The 18,324-nt window shown below is 42.6% G+C and overlaps 1 pseudogene; it reads left to right on the top strand.

Annotated features, from left to right (window-relative positions):
* The window catches only part of LOC129523738 (NADH dehydrogenase [ubiquinone] 1 alpha subcomplex subunit 8-like), a 67,701-nt pseudogene that overhangs the window by 42,653 nt on the left and 6,724 nt on the right, over positions 1–18,324 (top strand).

The following is an 18,324-nucleotide window of genomic DNA, read 5'->3' as shown; positions in this document are numbered from 1 at the left end:
TCTGGCTTCCTTGCTCCTCAGCTTGCAGATAGACTATTGTGGGACCTTGTGATCATGTGAGTTAATACTTAATAAACTCCCCTTTATCTATCTATCTATCTATCCTATTAGTCCTGTCTTACTAGAGAACCCAGACTGATACATCCCCCCTTCAGCTTTGCCTGTCACCACTAACCCTCTGCTCCTGTGTGTGGAATGTCTGAGCATTCCCCGAGCATACTGCCTGGCTCAAAGGCATGACTTGCTTATGTGTTGAATAAATGAATTTATGGACTGGCAACACCGTGGTGCCTTTAGACCAATGCTCTGGTGGGACTTTTTATTGGGGAAAGTACTGAATTGGACTGGGTTCCTGGATAACTGGGGAAAAGCCGCCCTAAGAGAAGTCAGGTGCGACTTTGGATAAAGTTGTCTGATATCCTGCGTGGGAGGTAAGTGTTGCTGAAACGGAAACCTGATTTGCGTTGTTTCCATTTCAGTTAATAAACCATTTAAAGTTTTGATGTGGAAGAGTCTAGGTAATTTGAGGCCTAGTGGTGAATTGATGTAATTTACCAACTGTGAGAAAGTAGAGAACTGGGAGATTACTGTTGATAATTTGCAGGGTATAATGGAGTTCATTTATAATTTATAATTGATATTGGAGCTCTTTTCCATGGGCTGAATTATGATGGAATGGAGTAAGAGTCATTTAAAGAGATTATTTTGTTGTTTGTATCACCCTCATGAATTGGAAAGTGGAAAGAGAACATAGTGCTAAATTGGTATCTAATCTTTTCAGAGCTATTTGCTAAATAAACTGGAATTTTAATTAAAACTGCAAGCCAAGAGGTAAATCGCTTTAGAAGTTTGTGAAGTTTTTCTTTTTCTGTTGCCTAATAATATAATTACTACTAATAAAGATTCTTTATGGGTGGGAAATTAGATAGCAGAATAAATAACTGGAGGAGATTGCTATGGTACGCTGAAATTATGAAAGGGGCAAGGTTATCTTCCCCTCCTACTAATGGGTTTTTTTCCTCCCCATTGTTAAATTGTTTGGTAACAATTTTGATCTCATTAAAAGTATTGCAATCACAAGCGGAAGCAAGGCGGACGATGGGCCTCACCACCACTCTTCCAGCTTCCATTCATATGAGTCAATTATAATGAATGGATTTAATAAAAAATACAACATGCTTTGGTGATTAACTCAGTGAAGGATGAATGGCACGCTTACCCGGGGTATCATATTTGCAATAATGAAGAAGAAGTGAACAGGAAAAGGAAACTTCATAGATCACAAGAATTGCTACTTTCCAGCAAAAGGTTGTTAATTACTTATCCTCTTGCTATATTTATTGGCTCTATTAGAGGATGAGTAATTATTGTGTTCCCGGGAAACCCACTGGAGCCAGACGGCGCCTTTATTACATGGCAAGGCTCTTCAGAGCGCTAGTTATCTCCGTGGGAGCCTCTCCCTTCAGATTCCCAAACGACTAGGAACCTGGCGGAGGTGAGACAGGAAGGTAGCCCACGGGCAGTAGGGAAGGGCACTGTGAAGTGTGTGAACTGTCAGAGCAGTCCTTGCACGCGGAGCCATGACTGCCTTTACTCTCCCACGCCTTCCCCCAGCCCTGCTCCCTGCGCATACTTTTTTCTGGGCCCAGTCCCCACCCATGCTCCCTCCCCTTTCTCCCAGCCTAGGTCAGCTTCCTTATGGTCCTGGCTGCTCTCATTCTCTCTCTACTCCTCATCCACTCTCCATTCTGCCCTGGTCTGACACAGCCCTGCTTGGGCACTTCCTCCACCTGCAGAGTCAAGCTCCAGCTCCGCAGCTTGCCCTGTGAGCCTACCATGATCTGTGTGGGCTGTGTGGGCTGCGTGGACCTCTCCAACTTTGGCTGTTCCCCTGCCCCCCAGGCTCCAGGCACGTGGGACGTCTCTGCTGTCCTATAGTCCTCTGCCTGATTTCCCTTTGTCTCTTCCTTTGCGAAGGCCTACTTCACGCCCCGCTCCAGTGGCCCCTCCTTGGTTAAGCTTTTCTCATCTAGACCAGAAACCACTGCTCGTCCCTCTGGGCTCTCACACAGCACTTTGACACGCAGAGTGCATTTGCAGATCTGTCGACACATCTGCCTCTACCCCGACCCAGCTCCTGGATTCCTGGTGGACCAGAGCCATGCTTGATGGACTGTGTTTCCTGAGGTGGGTTTGTGGAGGGCCAGCTTCTGCTTTCTCTGCCAGCAGGCATGTCTGGGGACTCTTCCTCTGTGTCTTTCTCACCAAGGGACTTAATTAGGTGAATAATCCAGGAGGCTTGCTCTCAATATTCTCTAATTGGACTAATTTGACTCCTACTGTCTGCCAGGCCATTCACAAACAGACTTTCACCTATGCGGTTGTTTTCACCTTTACAACATCCCCTGTGAGGGAGGCTCTGCTACTCATCTTTCTCAGATGATGAAACCCAGGCCCTTAATAGTTGGCAGGGCTGAGATTTGAATCCAAGTTCCTGAACTCGAGGGAAGGAGCCTTTCTGCACTTGTGGGCTTTCTCCAGAGGTTACGTGCCTACCCATGAAGACTCACATGGCTTTAATACCCTGATTGTACCATGTGCACATTTAAACTTAGGCTAGTCCTGCAAAACACCCCCATCTCCTAGCTCTTTTGGGTAACAGAAAGATGGATGAAGGAAGAGTTTTTAAAAATCTTTTTTAAAAATCTTATCAGTCAATAAGTATGAGGTGAAGAATGATAGGAAAGAATGGAAGAGAAGAAGAAACCAGCAGTTTTTGAACACCTGCTATGCATCAAGCATTGTGTGCCAGGCCCCGTGCTAGGTGGTCCAAACATACTATTAATCCTTGTAATAACCCAATCAAGTCGACATTATTGTTCCCATCGAGGAAACAGGCTTGGAGTTGCTCCCACAGATGGGCTTCCCCACCAGCCCCATCCAAAGACACTGCAGTCGGGAAGCTGTCTGGTCCCTCGCTGGCATGGGGAAACCTTTTCTCACCAGCTCCATTTTCCATAGGCAAGAGTGAGCCTGGAATCTTCCTGAGCCCCTCAGTTGGGGTGGAATTTCTCCTCTGCCTGGGGAGCAATGCTGTTCACTGAGATGTGAGCAGCAAGGCAGAGAAGTGAGCGGGCCTCCCTCTTTCAGGCCTGAAAGGGACATGCCTTCTTTTGATGTGCTCACATTTGGCAGATAGAACTGTGTTCCATCTGGTCACACCCTTCAGGATTTCATCAATTTCCACCAGTATTTTCTTAGTCTACTTTTTTTCTCGATTGAGGAAGAGTGATAGTTTTTTTTTGTCCACTCTTGAAGGGCAGTTGCTTAGTTCTTTCTTTGTCTTAATTGGCCTCTTCTGGACTTTTCTGTGCTATGTTTTTTCTTTTATGATTTTTATTGTTATGGGTTCTTTCTAATTTGGTCTCGAGGTCTCTCTGTTGAGCGTGGCCACAGGCCAAGATAGCCAGTCTCCAGGAGAGCCCTGACCAAGGGGAAAGTTAGGTTTGGGTGTGTGTCAGATGAGACACAATGAGGAGGTGAAACAGAAGAAATTTATTACTCAGAGGATCCAGAGAGTTTAGGGGCATTGACTGGGGACTCTCTGGAAGTCTGGAGGGGACAGAGAGCTCAACCAGTGAGTGGGAAGTGAGAGCGAGTGAGTGAGCAAGAGAGAGACACAGAGAGAGAGAAAGAGAGAGAGAAGAGAGACAGTCAGACTCTGGTGTTGGTGATTAGGTTTTGTTGTGGTCAGCAGCTGTGGGTGTGTTGGGTTTTGGGTCCGTGGGATGAGCAACAAGCAGGCAGTATCACAAACAACCACATGGGAGGAAAAGTTTTAACTAGGCCAAAGGCGATGTGGTATGACTGGGTTTCAAATAACTTATGCTAGACCACAAAATGGATGTCAAGGCAGAAACTGCAGGGTATGTTAAAGAAATTTATGATATCTTCTTTGAAGTGTTTGTCACAAATCTCTGCTGTATGTGCTCATTTCATCCATCCATCCATCCATCCCCCTTAGTCGAATTGAAGGAGTGCAGTCTTTGGAGATAAACCAACATGGCTTCAAATTCTGGGTTTGTCACTTATTAGCAATGGGATTATATTTCTTTATCTGCAAAATGGAGGCATTTATGTAAGATACCTGGCACATTGTTAAGTACTCAATAGTAATTACTATATTCATTATATTATAAGGATATATTAATCTTAAATTCGTTCATTCTCAGAACATGTTCTTTCTCTGGGACCTTGCTCTGAAACTGAAATGGTGCATTCATTATCTATTGCTGTGTAACAAATTTCCCCAAAACTAAGCAGCTTAAAAAAAAAACATCCATGATCTTACACCATTTTTGAGGGTTAGGAATCTGAGTGTGACTTAGCTGGGTGGTTCTGGCTTAGGCTTTTTCATGAGGCTACAGTCAAGCTGTTGGGCAGAGTCGCAGACCCTGAGTACTTGACTGGGGCTGACGGATCCACTTCCAAGCTCACTCACATGGCTGATGGCAGGTGACTTCGGTTGCTTACCACGTGGGTGTCTCCCTAGGCATTCCCAAAGCAAAGGGGGAGTGAGGAGACTAAGGCAGACGCCGTAGTCTTTTTATAAAAATATCCTAAATATCAGAAGTGACGGCTTATCACTTCTGCTGTATGCCATTGGTCATCTAGACCAAGCCTGTGACAATGTGGGAGAGGACACACAAGGGATTGAATTCCAGGAGGCAGGGATCACTGGGGACCATCTTGGAGGCTGCAGACCACAGGTAGGGGAGAGGATAGAAAGAAGAATAAAATGTCTCTCCCCTGAAGCATCCTGTCAGGTGAGGGAGGCCGTCATGTAAACATTAATGCCCCGTAAGACAGTGGCTATATTACTGGCACCAACAGAATGCCAGGGGAACATTGGAGAGAACTCTATTAACCTGCCTGAAGGCATCATGGAAGGTTTCCCAAGTGCACGCACACCGCAGTGTCCTTACTCAAGAGCTGTCCTAATGACACGCGATATTTGGTTGGCGTCTTTTTAAATTGAAGTTACTTGTTGAGGTGATTTCCTTGGACATTAACAATAATAACTTGTCTCATATTACAGCAATGTACTGTTTACAAAATGTTTTCCCATGTGTTATCGCAGTCCACATAACAGCCCTGGGAGGTGGACAGGTTTTATTACTATTGTTTTTCTCAGTTGTAGCTGAGCTGCGGAAGCAAAGTCACTGTTGGAGTCTCTGAGTGGGGTGTGGTGGGTTGGGGCTTGAGCTGGGGTCTCGCTGGTCCACGCTTGGTACCTTAGCCATGACAGCACCTTCCCTGTGTTTCCTTTGAGTACTTTGGACCCCTCATCTTAGAGCAGCCATTTGGACCATTTCCCCCCTACAGATGCATTGCACACAGACTTGCTTATATCAAAGCTTATTTGCCACCTTTATCCTCAGTCAGTTGAAATGCTTTCTGTTCATAGAGAAGCTTTATGAAGAAAATCATTCACAAAGTACAGAAATGTGAACTGTGCTTTCATCAGCATTCACTGTGAAATTTCATTTTGCAAAGTCCCCAGGGGGACTTGAATTTTCTCTTTGGGCCATTAGAAGAGGGACCCGAACATCAATTCCTTAAACACAGATTTGCTCAAAGAACATTTAACAGCTTCAGTTCTCGTTTGAACGTGACTATTTTGCAAGTTTGTTTTTAGTTCTTCTGGTCAAGAGGGAAAAGATTTCGGGTCCATCCAGGTGTATACTCTGGGGGAGGAACTTTCTTTGTGACAAAGATGGTAGCATGTAGGGTGAGGGTTACAGTTATTCACGGGTGACTAGTAAATAAGACTATAGCAGTCTCCAAAAAGACATCTGTAGTGCTTAAGTGCATGGGCCTGGAAACTGCGCAGACCTGGATTTGATCCTGCCTCTGCCCTTAATATAATACCTCTGTGACCTTGGGAAAGTTATTTACTCTCCTAGCACTTGGTGCCCTCATTTGCAAATAGGGTTAATAGTAGCACCTATATCATAATCTTTATTATAGGGTTAATAGCACTTTTATCATGTTTGTGGATTAAATAAGGTAATACATGTAAAGTGTTTAACACATAGACATAGGAACAAGCATTACCTAAATGCTGATGTTAGTGGTGATGATGATGACATGTATTTGAGTGGCTGCTCTTTGTGAGTTCATTTATTCATGAAACATTACTGCAGGCATTGCTAACACTGGTATCTGAGAACAACTAGGGGCTGTAGGGAGTCTTTGAATCTCCTAAGCTCATGTGGAAGATTTTGTGCATGTGGGTGCATTTTTTTTTTTTTCTGACAAGAATCTCAAAGGAATTTATGACCTCAGAAAGGTTAAAAACAAAGCCTACAGGGTGCTGAAGACTTGGTGTTAGGGATACACTGATGATCATGGGCTTTCCTTGTGCTTAAGGAGTTTGCAAAGTGGCCAGGTGGACAGATGTACAGACAAGATGTTGCAGAATGGCCTGTGATGGGTGTAGCGACAGAGGCCACAGACAAAGAGAGCTGAGAGATCATCATCATGGAGGGGGAGTGGATGGGCAAGCCCAGTCAGAAGATCCCAGGCGGAAGGACATGAAGAAACCCAGGCCACCAAGTAATAAAGTGCTGTATCCTTAAAGGATCGAAAGTAGTCACAGTGACAGTGCAAGTGCCCAAGAGTTAAGTGGCCCAACTTGAGGTGGGCAGGTTGGCAGAGGGGAGTCTGTGAAGTGTCTTTCAGATGAGGATTGGAGCTTAGCCTTGATCCTGTGGTCGGTCCACGGGGAGGCATTGAAGAGTTGTAGCAAAGGAGCGATATGGTCAGAGCTGTGTTTAAAAATAAAAATCTGGGCTGGGTTCAGTGCCTCACATCTATAATCCCAGCACTTTGGAAAGCCAAGATGGTAAAACTGCTTGAGGCCAGGAGTTTGAGACCAGCCTGGGCAACATAGCGCAACTCTGACTCTACAAAAAGTAAAAGATATAGTCAGGTGCTGTGTCATGTACTTATAGTTCCAGCTACTAGGGAGGCTGATGCAGGAGGATCACTTGAGGCTAGGAGTTTGAAGCTGCAGTGAGCTATTATCACACCACTGCACCCAGGCTGGCTGACAGAGTGAGACCCCATCTCTGAAAAAATAAAAATAAAAATAATGAAAATAAAAGTCTCTCATCCTGCTGTGTGTCAGGTAGACTAAAGAGGAGACCCTGGAGGAAGGGAGATGGGGGAGGAGGCTGGTGAGAGATGAGGCCCTGAAGTAAGGCAGAGGCAGTGGGGATTCAGGAAGGAGAGGAAATTAAAAATAAGCTAGGAGATCAGCCAGAGGGCTTGCTGCCCAGTGGATGTTGAGGAGGGAGAAGGTGACATGGGTGATTCTCAGGATTATGGCTTCTAATTTTCCTGTGGGCCTGGGACCTGCCAGATACCTGGTTACACCCCACTGGAGACCTGAGACATGCATATCAAATTGTCCCTAGCCCTAGAAGTGCATAGTGTTAATGAGGGAGATAAGGATTACACATGAAATAACTAAAGAACAGCACAGGCACATCCTAAGCATAGTAAGGGAATCAGGAAGGTGATGGTGTGAACTGGAGTGGTTCCAAAGCTGTCTGTGGCGTTATATCAAATGAGCAGTTTTTAATGTTCATCTTGTCTGACCTCTCAGCTTCCCACCACTCCTTTAGTCTTGAAACACTTTTCCCTTGCTTTTACAACGTGTACTCTCTCTCTCTGTGGTCTCTCTTTCCCAGCTGGCTCGCTGGGTTCATTCTCTTCCGGGGAGAGGGGGCGGGGGCATGCTCCAGCACAGGGTGCAGCCCTACCTGAGCTGCCCCCTGCTGAAGTCTCATCTCCACCACTTCCCTCTTGTCCTCTCTGCTGCAGTCACCCTGACCCTCCATCAGGCTTTGCCTTGAGCCAATGACAGTCCTACCTCTGTGCTTTTACACATTTATTTTCTGTCTGAACACCCTTCTTCCTTCATCTCCTAGTCAACTCCCATTCTTCCTTCCAATCTCAGCTCAAATTGCCCATCCTCAGGAAAAGGTTGACCATTTTATTTATTACCCAAACTGGGATACATTTGAAAGTGCAATGGGTGTTATGAATAATAACACCAGGACAACAGGCATATGCTGGAACCTTCTGGACAAATGGACAGGTGGTCACCTGACACGGGGTGGCCTTCTCAGGCTCCCCAGATGTGACTGGGTCTTCCTGTGCCCTCGTTGCTCTCTGGGATTCCTTCCACAGCCCCTACCATGGTTTATAGTGATACCTTTGAGCACCATCTGGCTTATCATCTTCTCCCCCGTGGACCGTATACTCCAAAGGCAGACATTTCCCATTGTGTTGTTGGCTCCTGAGACCCTTTGGTGCGTAGGAGGTACTTAATCAACACCTAATGAGTACCTGAATCAATGATGGAACTCAGATTGTGTTGTTGTTCTGTGGCATGTACTAAGCCCTTCCATTTCCATATCTTGGTTTGTTCTCCTCGCTGTCTTGCCACGTTTCCTCATCTCTATCTCCTGAGGATAGAGGCTTAATTACAATCTCACAGTGAGTGCCAGAGACAAGTCTAGGACTCTCAGGTCTGCTGATCCCAAATCCAGTGCTTTTTCCAAAAGTGTCTGAAGAAGAGAAAAGGAAAGATGACTACCAGATTTAGAACCCGGGAAACTGGGAGGATGGTCGGGACTGGAAAAAGGTGGAGAATGGGGATCTGAGAACCATTTGTCAGCTTTCAATGCTCCATGACGATCTGAACAGCATTCTACGCTGCAGACAGCTCAGAGTAGAGCCACAAATGGCCCCTCAGATGCAGGGGGCGTATTAGTCTGTTCTTGCTATAAAGAACTACCTGAGACTGGGTAATTGATAAGGGAAAGAGGTTTAATTGGCTCATGGTTCGCAGGCTGTACAGGAAGAATGGCTCTGGAGGCCTCAGGAAACTTACAGTCATGGAAGAAGGCAAACAGGAAGGAGGTGTCTTACGTGGCTGGAGCAGGAGGAAGAGAGAGAAGAGGGGGAGGTGCTACACACTTTTAAACAACCAGATCTCGTGAGAATTCACTGTCACGAGAGCAGCAAGAGGGAAGTCTGTCCCCATGATCCAATCACCTCCCACCAGGCCTCTTCTCCAACACTGGGGATTGCAAGTCGACATGAAACTTGGGCGGGGACACAAATCCAAACTCTATCAGGGGGCTTAAGTAGATGGCGTTTTGTTTTTATTGTGGTAAAACATACATGATATAAAATTTACCATTTTAACCATTTTTAGGTGTACAGTTCAGTGGCTTTAAGTACAATCACACTGCTGTCCGACCATCACCGTCATGCATCTCCAGAACTTTCTCATCTTCCCAAACTGACACTCTGTACCCATTAAACACTGACTCCCTATTTCTGTTCCCTTCAGCCCCTGGCAACCACCATCCTACTTTCTGCCTCTATGAATTTGACTACTCTAGGTTCCTCAGATAAGTAGAATCATACGATATTTGTCTTTTTGTGTCTGGCTCATTCACTTAGCATCACATCTTCAAGGTACATCCATGTTGTAGCAGAATTTCCTTCCTTTATAAGGCTGGATAATTTTCTATTGTATTTATATACCATACTGTGTTTATTTCTTCATCCACTAATGGGCACACCTGGGCTTTTTCTACATTTTGGCTATTGTGAATAATGCTCCTATGAATGTTGGTATATAAATATCTGTTTGAGTTTCTGCTTTCATTTCTTTTCTTTTTTTTGAGATGGAGTCTCACTCTGTCGCCCAGGCTGGAGTGCAGTGGCGTGATCTTGGCTCACTGCAACCTCTGCTTCCTGGGTTCAAGCGATTCTCCTGCCTCAGCCTCCCAAGTAACTGGGATTACAGGCGCACCATGAAGCCCGGCTAATATTTGTATTTGTAGTAGAGACAGAGTTTCGCCATGTTGGCCAGGCTGATCTTGAACTCCTGACCTCAGGTGATCTGCCCACCTCGGCCTCCCAAAGTGCTGGGATTACAGGGGTGAGGAACCACTCCCAGCCTGCTTTCATTTCTTTTTGGGGATACACCCAGAACTGGAATTGCTAGATCGATCAGCCAGTAATTTTTTTTTAAACTACACAGGTTTCTAAATTCTTAATGTGCAAGGGTTCCAATTTCTCTATATACTTGTCAACACTTAGGTCCTGTGATTTTTTTTCTTTTTTTTTAGATAGGGTCTCTATCATCTAGGCTGGAGAGCAGTGGTGCAATCATAGTTCACTATAGCCTCAAACACCTGGGTTCAAGCAATCCTCCTACTTCAGCTTCCCGAGTAGTTGGGACTACAGGCATGCCACCATGCCCAGCTAATTTTTCAGGTATTTTGCTGTTGTTGTTTGTTAGATGGGGGCCCTGCTATGTTGCTGAGGCTGGTCTTGAACTCCTCCCGCGTCAGCCTCCCAAAGTGCTGTGATTACAGGTGTGTGCCACCTCGCCCAGCCTGTTTTTGATAATAGTTATCCTAATGGGTATGAAGCAGTTTCTTATGATTTTGATTTGCAATTTTTTAAATGATTAATGATGTTAAATATTTTTTCATATGCTCATTGGCCATTAGTATATCTTAGGAGAAATGTCTATTCAGGACTTTTGTCCATTTTGTAAGTGTTTTTTCATTGTTGAGTTGTAGGAGTTTAAAAATATATTCTGCTCATCATCACTGGCCATCAGAGAAATGCAAATCAAAACCACAATGAGATACCATCTCACACCAGTTAGAATGGTGATCATTAAAAAGTCAGGAAACAACCGGTGCTGGAGAGGATGTGGAGAAATAGAAATACTTTTACACTGTTGGTGGGACTGTAAACTAGTTCAACCATTGTGGAAGTCGGTGTGGCGATTCCTCAGGGATCTAGAACTAGAAATACCATTTGACCCAGCCATCCCATTACTGGGTATATACCCAAAGGATTATAAATCATGCTGCTATAAAGACACATGCACACGTATGTTTATTGTGGCACTATTCACAATAGCAAAGACTTGGAACCAACCCAAATGTCCAACAATGATAGACTGGATTAAGAAAATGTGGCACATATACACCATGGAATACTATGCAGCCACAAAAAAGGATGAGTTCATGTCCTTTGTAGGGACATGGATGAAGCTGGAAACCATCATTCTCAGCAAACTATCGCAAGGACAAAAAACCAAACACTGCACGTTCTCACTCGTAGGTGGGAATTGAACAATGAGAACACATGGACACAGGAAGGGGAACATCACACGTCGGGGACTGTTGTGGGGTGAGGGGAGGGGGAAGGGATAGCATTAGGAGATATACCTAATGCTAAATGACGAGTTAATGGGTGCAGCACACCAACATGGCACATGTATACATATGTAACAAACCTGCACGTTGTGCACATGTACCCTAAAACTTAAAGTATAATAATAAAATAAAAAAAGAAAAGAAAAAAATATATTCTGACTATTGATCTATTATCAAATATATGATTTTCACATATTTTCTGCCATTCTGTGGGTTACCTTTTCACTCTGTTCATAGTGTCTTTTGATGAAAAAAGTTTTTGATTTTTATCTTTGATTTACCTATTTTGTTTTTTGTTGGCTGTGCTTACGTTGTCATATCCAAGAAATCATTGCCAAATGCAGTGTTATGAAGCTTTTCTCCTATGTTTTCTTTATTTCTAGTGTTATGAAGCTTTTCTCCTATATTTTCTTCTAGGGGATTTAATAGTTTTGGCTCATATGATTAGGCCTTTGATCTATTTTGGGTTAATTTTTGTATATGGTATAAGGTAAAGGTCCAACTTCATTCTTTTTGCACGTGGATATTCAGTTTTCCCAGCACCACTTGTTGAAAAGACTGCCCTTTCTCTATTGAATAGTCTTGTCATCCTTGTTGAGAATCATTTGATCACACCTGAGAGGCTTTATTTCTGAGCTATCCTATCCCACTGTCCTCTATATCTGTCTTTATGCCAGTACCACACTGATTTTTTTCATTTGTTTTTATTTTCATTTTTAAAGCATTTTTGGTTCACAGCAAAATTGAGCATATGGTGCAGAGATTTTCCCCCACCTGCATTGATGGCCTCCCCCACCATCAAAATCCTGAATCAGAGTGGTGTGTTTTTTACAACTGATGAAACTACATTGACATGTCATCACCCAAAGTCCATAGTTTACATTACTCTTCACTCTTGGTGCTATTCTATGGGTTTTGAAAAACGTATAATGACATGTATCTACCATTATAGTATCACACAGAGTATTTTCACTGCTCTAAAATCCTCTGTACTTCACCTGTTCATCTCTTCCTCCCCTCTGGCCCCTGGCAAATACTGATCTTTTTACTGTCTCTGTAGTTTTGCCTTTTCCAGAATGTAGTTTAGTTGGAATCATACAGCATGTAGCTTTTTCAGATTGACTTATTCCATTTAGTAATATGCATTTAAGATTCCTCCATGTCTTTTGTGGCTTGACAGCTCATTTCTTTTTAGCACTGAATAATATTTCAATGTTTGGATATACTGTAGTTTATCTACTCACCTACAGAAGGACTCACCTACTGAAGGACATCTCAGCTGCTTCCAAGTTTTGGCAGTTATGAATACAGCTGCTGTAAACATTCATGTGCAGATTTTTGTGTGGATATAAGTTTTTCAACCCATTTGGATAAATACCAAGGAGAACTAATTGCTGGATTATATAATAAGAGTATGTTTAGTTTTGTAAGAAACTGCCAAACTGCCTTCTAAAGTGGCTTTACCATTTTGCATTTCCACCAGAAAGGAATGAGGGTTCCTGTTGCTCGACATCCTTGCCAGCATTTGGTGTGTCAGTGTTTTGGACTTTGGCCATTGTAATAGGTGTCTGGTGGTATCTCATTGTTATTGTATACACTATTTGATTACTGTAGCTTTGTTTTTTGCATCAGGAAATGTGAGACCTCCAGCCTGGGCGCAGTGACTCACGCCTTTAATCCCAGCACTTGGGGAGGCCGAGGCAGGTGGATGGCCTGAGACCAGACTGGCCAACGTGGCAAAACCCAGCCTCTACTAAAAATACAAGAATTAGCTGGGTGCGCTGGCATGTGCCAGTAATCCCAGCCACTCGGGGGGCTGAGGCGGAAGAGAAAGAATCACTTGATCCAGGAGGCAGAGGTTGCAGTGAGCTGAGATTGTACCACTGCACTCCAGCCTGGGTGACGGAGGAAGACTCTTGTTTCAAAAAAAAAAAAAAAAAAAAAGGAAGTATGAGAACTCCACTTGGTTCTTTTTTTTTTTTTTTTCAAGATTGTTTTTGCTATTTGGGGTCCCTTGTAATTCCATATGAATTTTAGGATGGATTTTTTTATTTTGAAAAAAGTTATTGGGATTTTGATAGAGACTGCATTGCATCTGTAGACCATTTTGGGTAGTATTGACATCCTAACAATATTAACTCTTCCGGTCTATGAGCATGGGATATCTTTCTGTTTATTTGTATTAATATCTTCTTTAATTTCTTTTACAAATATTTTATAGTTTTCAGTGAACAAGTCTTTCACCTTTTTGGTTAATTCCTAAGTATTTTATTCTTTTTGATGCTATTATAAATGGAATTCTTAAAAACATGTCCTTTTTGGATTGTTCCTTATCATGTATGAAACACAGTTGATTTTTATGTGTTGATTTTGTATCCTGCAACTTTGCTGAATTTGTTTATTACTTTTAATATTTTTCTGTGGAATCATTAGAGTTTTCTACATATGGGATCATGTCATCAACAAACAGATAATTTTGCTTCTTATTTTCTAATGTGGACACCTTCTATTTCTTTCTCTTGCCTATTCTGGCTAGAATTTATAATACTATGTTGATGTTAAATAAAAGTGGGCATCTTTGTCTTATTCCTGATCATGGAGGAAAAGCTTTAAAGCTTTTAGTATTTTACCATTGAGTATGATGTTAGCTGTGTAAGCGGACAGTTTTTAAAGGAGCTTAAAAAGAGGTAGGATTGTGAAATCCTGGGACTTAATTAAAATTATATCCCCCATATTCCTAGCACCTAGTCTGGCATATAATAATTACTGAGTGAATGGACACATTTTAAAAAATGGTAGTTTCTCAAAACTGAATGAGCTACAGGTGCCTCTAAAAGGAGGGGCAATTTGGTATTCATGAGGGTGGTAAGCATTGAAGAGTGATGAAAAAGGAGATAAGAGTCATTGGGTTGCCCACTGACAAGGTGTTTGTTCCTCATTGTGGGCAACAAAGCAAAGCCACTTTACCCTTTGCTTGGATAGCCTGCTTAATTCTGGTTATTTTCTCCTTCTCTATATTAGCACTTAACAGCTAGAAGAAAATAACATATGTTGTATCTCATTGTATTTATGAGTACTGAATTAATAACTTACAGCCCATTGCATAAAAAGAAAATGAGCAAAATGCTGTAAATTATAGATAGAAGTTGTTAATGTGAGTAGAGTGTACAACATATGCCTCACTGTGCACGGCTTTGAAATAATGTGACTGATTTAAATGACTTGAGGCTGGCTTCATTTTAATGTGGAATGGATGGAAAGCATTGAGTCACCACCATTTCATTAGTAAGGCTATGTTCTTCCATTGGACCTTGGCCCCTCAACTTGAAGTAGATAAAAATTCTGATTACCTATAGTCCTAGAATGGGAAAATCAAAAGATTTTTATTTAATATGTTGGCATATCTATTCGTGTGCACTTTTAACAAGCAAATGCTGAATATGAACTAACATGGCCTCCCTTTTCTCCTTTAACAAGGTCATCTGAGTTACAGATTTAAAAAATATGTTCATTAAATGCAGAGCTTGTTGATAACTTTGAGAAGCAGCAGGATGTAGTGGAAAGAACAGGCCCTTTTGTCTCGGTGAGAAATTTTCTGGCTGCAAATAATTGAAACTCTATAGCTTGTGCCAAACAAGATTTTAGAAGACCAAAAAGGTGTTCTCAGGATACTAGGCTATCTTACAGGCTTACGCAGGTCTGAGGCCACTCAGTCTGAGTTTCTAGGGCCATGTTGTCTCATCTCTGCTTTCCCTCCCACACCTGCTCCTTTCTTGTCTCTCAGCAGACTGGCTGTCTCTGCTCCTGTGCGCATAGCCAAGCACAGCTGCCCTGCCCTGGCTTTTTATCCCTGCCAGTTCAAGGGCCAGCAGAGGCTGCCTGGCATCTCTGATTTCCAGATTCCTGGAAGAGAGAATCTGGTTATCTCATCTTGAGTCAGATGACCACTCCTGATTTGTTCATTTATTAATTCAGGAAGACTTTACGAGTTTTGGGAACTGTTTCAGGCACTGGGATTCATCTTACCCTCATGGAGCATATGTGTGTGTGTATGTGTGTGTGTGTGTGTGTGTGTGTGTGTGAGAGAGAGAGAGAGAGAGAGAGAGATAAAGGAAGAGGGACTCTGAAAGCTTATTCTTTTGGGCTCGGTTGAGGGTTGTAATTTTCAGAGGAAGGGATGTATGGGCTTGGAATTTGGATAGACCTGGACTCTAATCATGGTTCCTCCCCTTACCAGCTCTGTGTGACCCTTGGGCATGTTAAATTACCTCTGTCAGCCCCAAGTTTTGAATCAGCAAAATGGGAGTAATCCTTTATAGGGTAGTTATAAGGATTAAAGTGAAATGGTGCCTGCAAAGCCAGGAGTGTAGTATCTGCCACATGTAATCAGAGCTCTACCACTTGGAACAAGTTATTAAACCGGTTTGAATCTGTTTCCTCATCTGTAAAATGGCAAAGAATATCACTTACCTCATATGCGTCTTATAAGGATTAAACCATGGTAAGTACACCAGGGTGCCAGGAATGTGTACATAATGGATAGTCAGTGTGGTCGCTGCTCTTCTTATTCTTATTGTGAGTCACATTTTTTCTCTTCTAGTTCCCATTTGGCCGGCGCTTGCCTTGTGACATCTACTGGCATGGAGTTTCATTTCACGACAATGACATATTCTCCGGTCAAGTGAACAAGTTTCCAGGTATCTGCTGTTATTGTTGACATTTAAACATGTTTCTAGGGCCAAGTCTCAGGTACACTCTTCTACTAAAACATGACAGTTATTTTTGAGATCAGATTTGAGGACTCTTAATTGGGAATTGCTGTGTTCACTAGCCATTAAGGGTTTAAGGATTGGAGACAGGCTTTTAAAGGTTCAAAGGCAGGCTTTCTTGGTCTAATGCCACTGGTGGAAGAACATGGTTTCCACTTTTTGGGTTATACATATAATATGGGGTTCTAATGAGAGGAATATATTCTGAAAATGAAAAAATAATAGAACATTTCATTCTTGCGGGAAACAAAAGCACCAAAATTCTAGGCATATGTCATAGAAATGGGGTATCAGCTTCCCTTTTCTTTAAGTATTATATTTGGAGGTACAATTTTTAAAACCAAATATACTGGTCTCCATATTAAGTACTACAGGCTGCACACAGCCTCTGCCTTTTACCTAATGACATTATCTCAGCAAGACTTATCCTGCAAGGAGAAATCTTAGTGCTAGAAAAGCATCATAGCCAGCACTAAGATATCCCTCTCACTCCACTACCAACCTCCCAATACAACTTTTTTGTTTTGCATTTTAATCTCTACCACTTTTCTGAGATGGAGTCTCGCTTGGTCACTCAGACTGGAGAGCAGCAGCACGATCTTGGCTCACTGCAACCTCTGCCTCCCAGGTTCAAGCAATTCTCCTGCCTCAGCCTTCCGAGTAGCTGGGATTACAGGCCTGTACCACCATACCTGGCTAATTTTGTATTTTTAGTAGAGACAGAGTTTTGCCATGTCATGTTGGCCAGGCTGGTCTCGAACTCCTGACCTCAAGTGACCCACCTGCCTCAGTCTCCCAAAGTGCTGGGATTACAAGCGTGAGCCACTGTACTGGGTCTCTTCATTATTTTTGATGGCTGAATGAAGAGGATATTTAAGATGGTAGGACAGCTTAGGGAGAAGGAGCACTGGATTAAGCTGGGTATGATGCAGTCAAAGGGCCTTCCACTTATTTTTTAAAATGTTAATATATTACACAGACCATATTATAATGCCATAATAAATACTTTCTAAAAAGAACATCACCCTGAATCCCATATCTCATTTAACAAAACAGCAGTATGAATATTTCTATATTTCCTCCCAAACCTTAAGCAAGTTTACTCATCCTTTTTGCATGGTTGCAATCCTGGTGTAGTTGCCTAAATATAGGGTGTTTTCTCTTAGTATTTTATCAATTTTACCTATTTTAAAGGGAGAATCAATTTACTCTTTCCTTGAAATTCTATCCCATGTCTTTAAGAAAACGCATTGCAGAAAACACAATAGCCATACGTTATACACGGGGTGGTAGTTATGCCACATCCACTAGAGGTTTTCACCTAAGCATGCAGTCTTACAAGTTCACTACCATAGGCCACACTTGGCTCAGATTCACTTAGAAGGATACAGGGCAGGAAACACGGCTTGCTGGACAGTCAGTGTCAAGCATTTCTCTTCAGTGGAGTATTTGCAAGAGTTCCAGAGACTAGTCTCTGGCTCCTCAAGTGAAAGCTCGGGTGCAAAAGGACAAGATCCACATTGGTGGGTATGAGTCTTTCTTGGCTTAGATGCCCCAAAGAAGCCAGTATCTCTTAGAACTGCTCCATAGTATGCCTTCTAAGGTCCCAGCAAGAGTCATATTAAGTTACAAGAATCATTGCACTCAGAAAAGCTAGAGCTATGACTTTCTACTAGATATTTATGCAATTTACCAAATCTGGGATCATTTTAACCATATGCTTTGTTGCCTAGTAATTCAGCTAACATTCTACCTTCATTGTTTTCTAGGGGAACTGAGATAGAAAGTTAACCCAAGGTCAAATTTATCCTTAGAGAAGGAGAAAGGGTTTTGTTACAGAACAAGAGTAATTCTTGCAGCCAGAGTTCTTGCCCAACAGTTTAATGGGATAGCTATTATTTTTTGTGTCTTGCTGCTCAGAAAAGGATGCTTTGTGATGCCACTTAAAGGACTTATTAGGATACTGGGAGAATACAGTTTGGAAGAGAAAACGCTTTGAATGAGGACAGAGTTCCTAAGACATGAATCATCAAATGAGGCTTTATTTACATTTTCCCCATTTGCTCATGCCTCATCTAGTGGCTCAGAGTAGGAAAGAAGTAGCTATAGATCTACATTTGGAATACAAATTAGAAATATAGAATGAAGTACCCACAAAGGATTAGTTTTATAAAGGTGATAGAATGATATTCATTCCAAAGAAGCAAGTTTGCCCCATCCCATGTTCCACA

This window comes from Gorilla gorilla, chromosome 6 (assembly GCF_029281585.2).
Source record: "Gorilla gorilla gorilla isolate KB3781 chromosome 6, NHGRI_mGorGor1-v2.1_pri, whole genome shotgun sequence".
Classification (NCBI taxonomy): Eukaryota; Metazoa; Chordata; class Mammalia; order Primates; family Hominidae; genus Gorilla; species Gorilla gorilla.
This window is presented reverse-complemented; position numbering and strand designations above follow the sequence as displayed.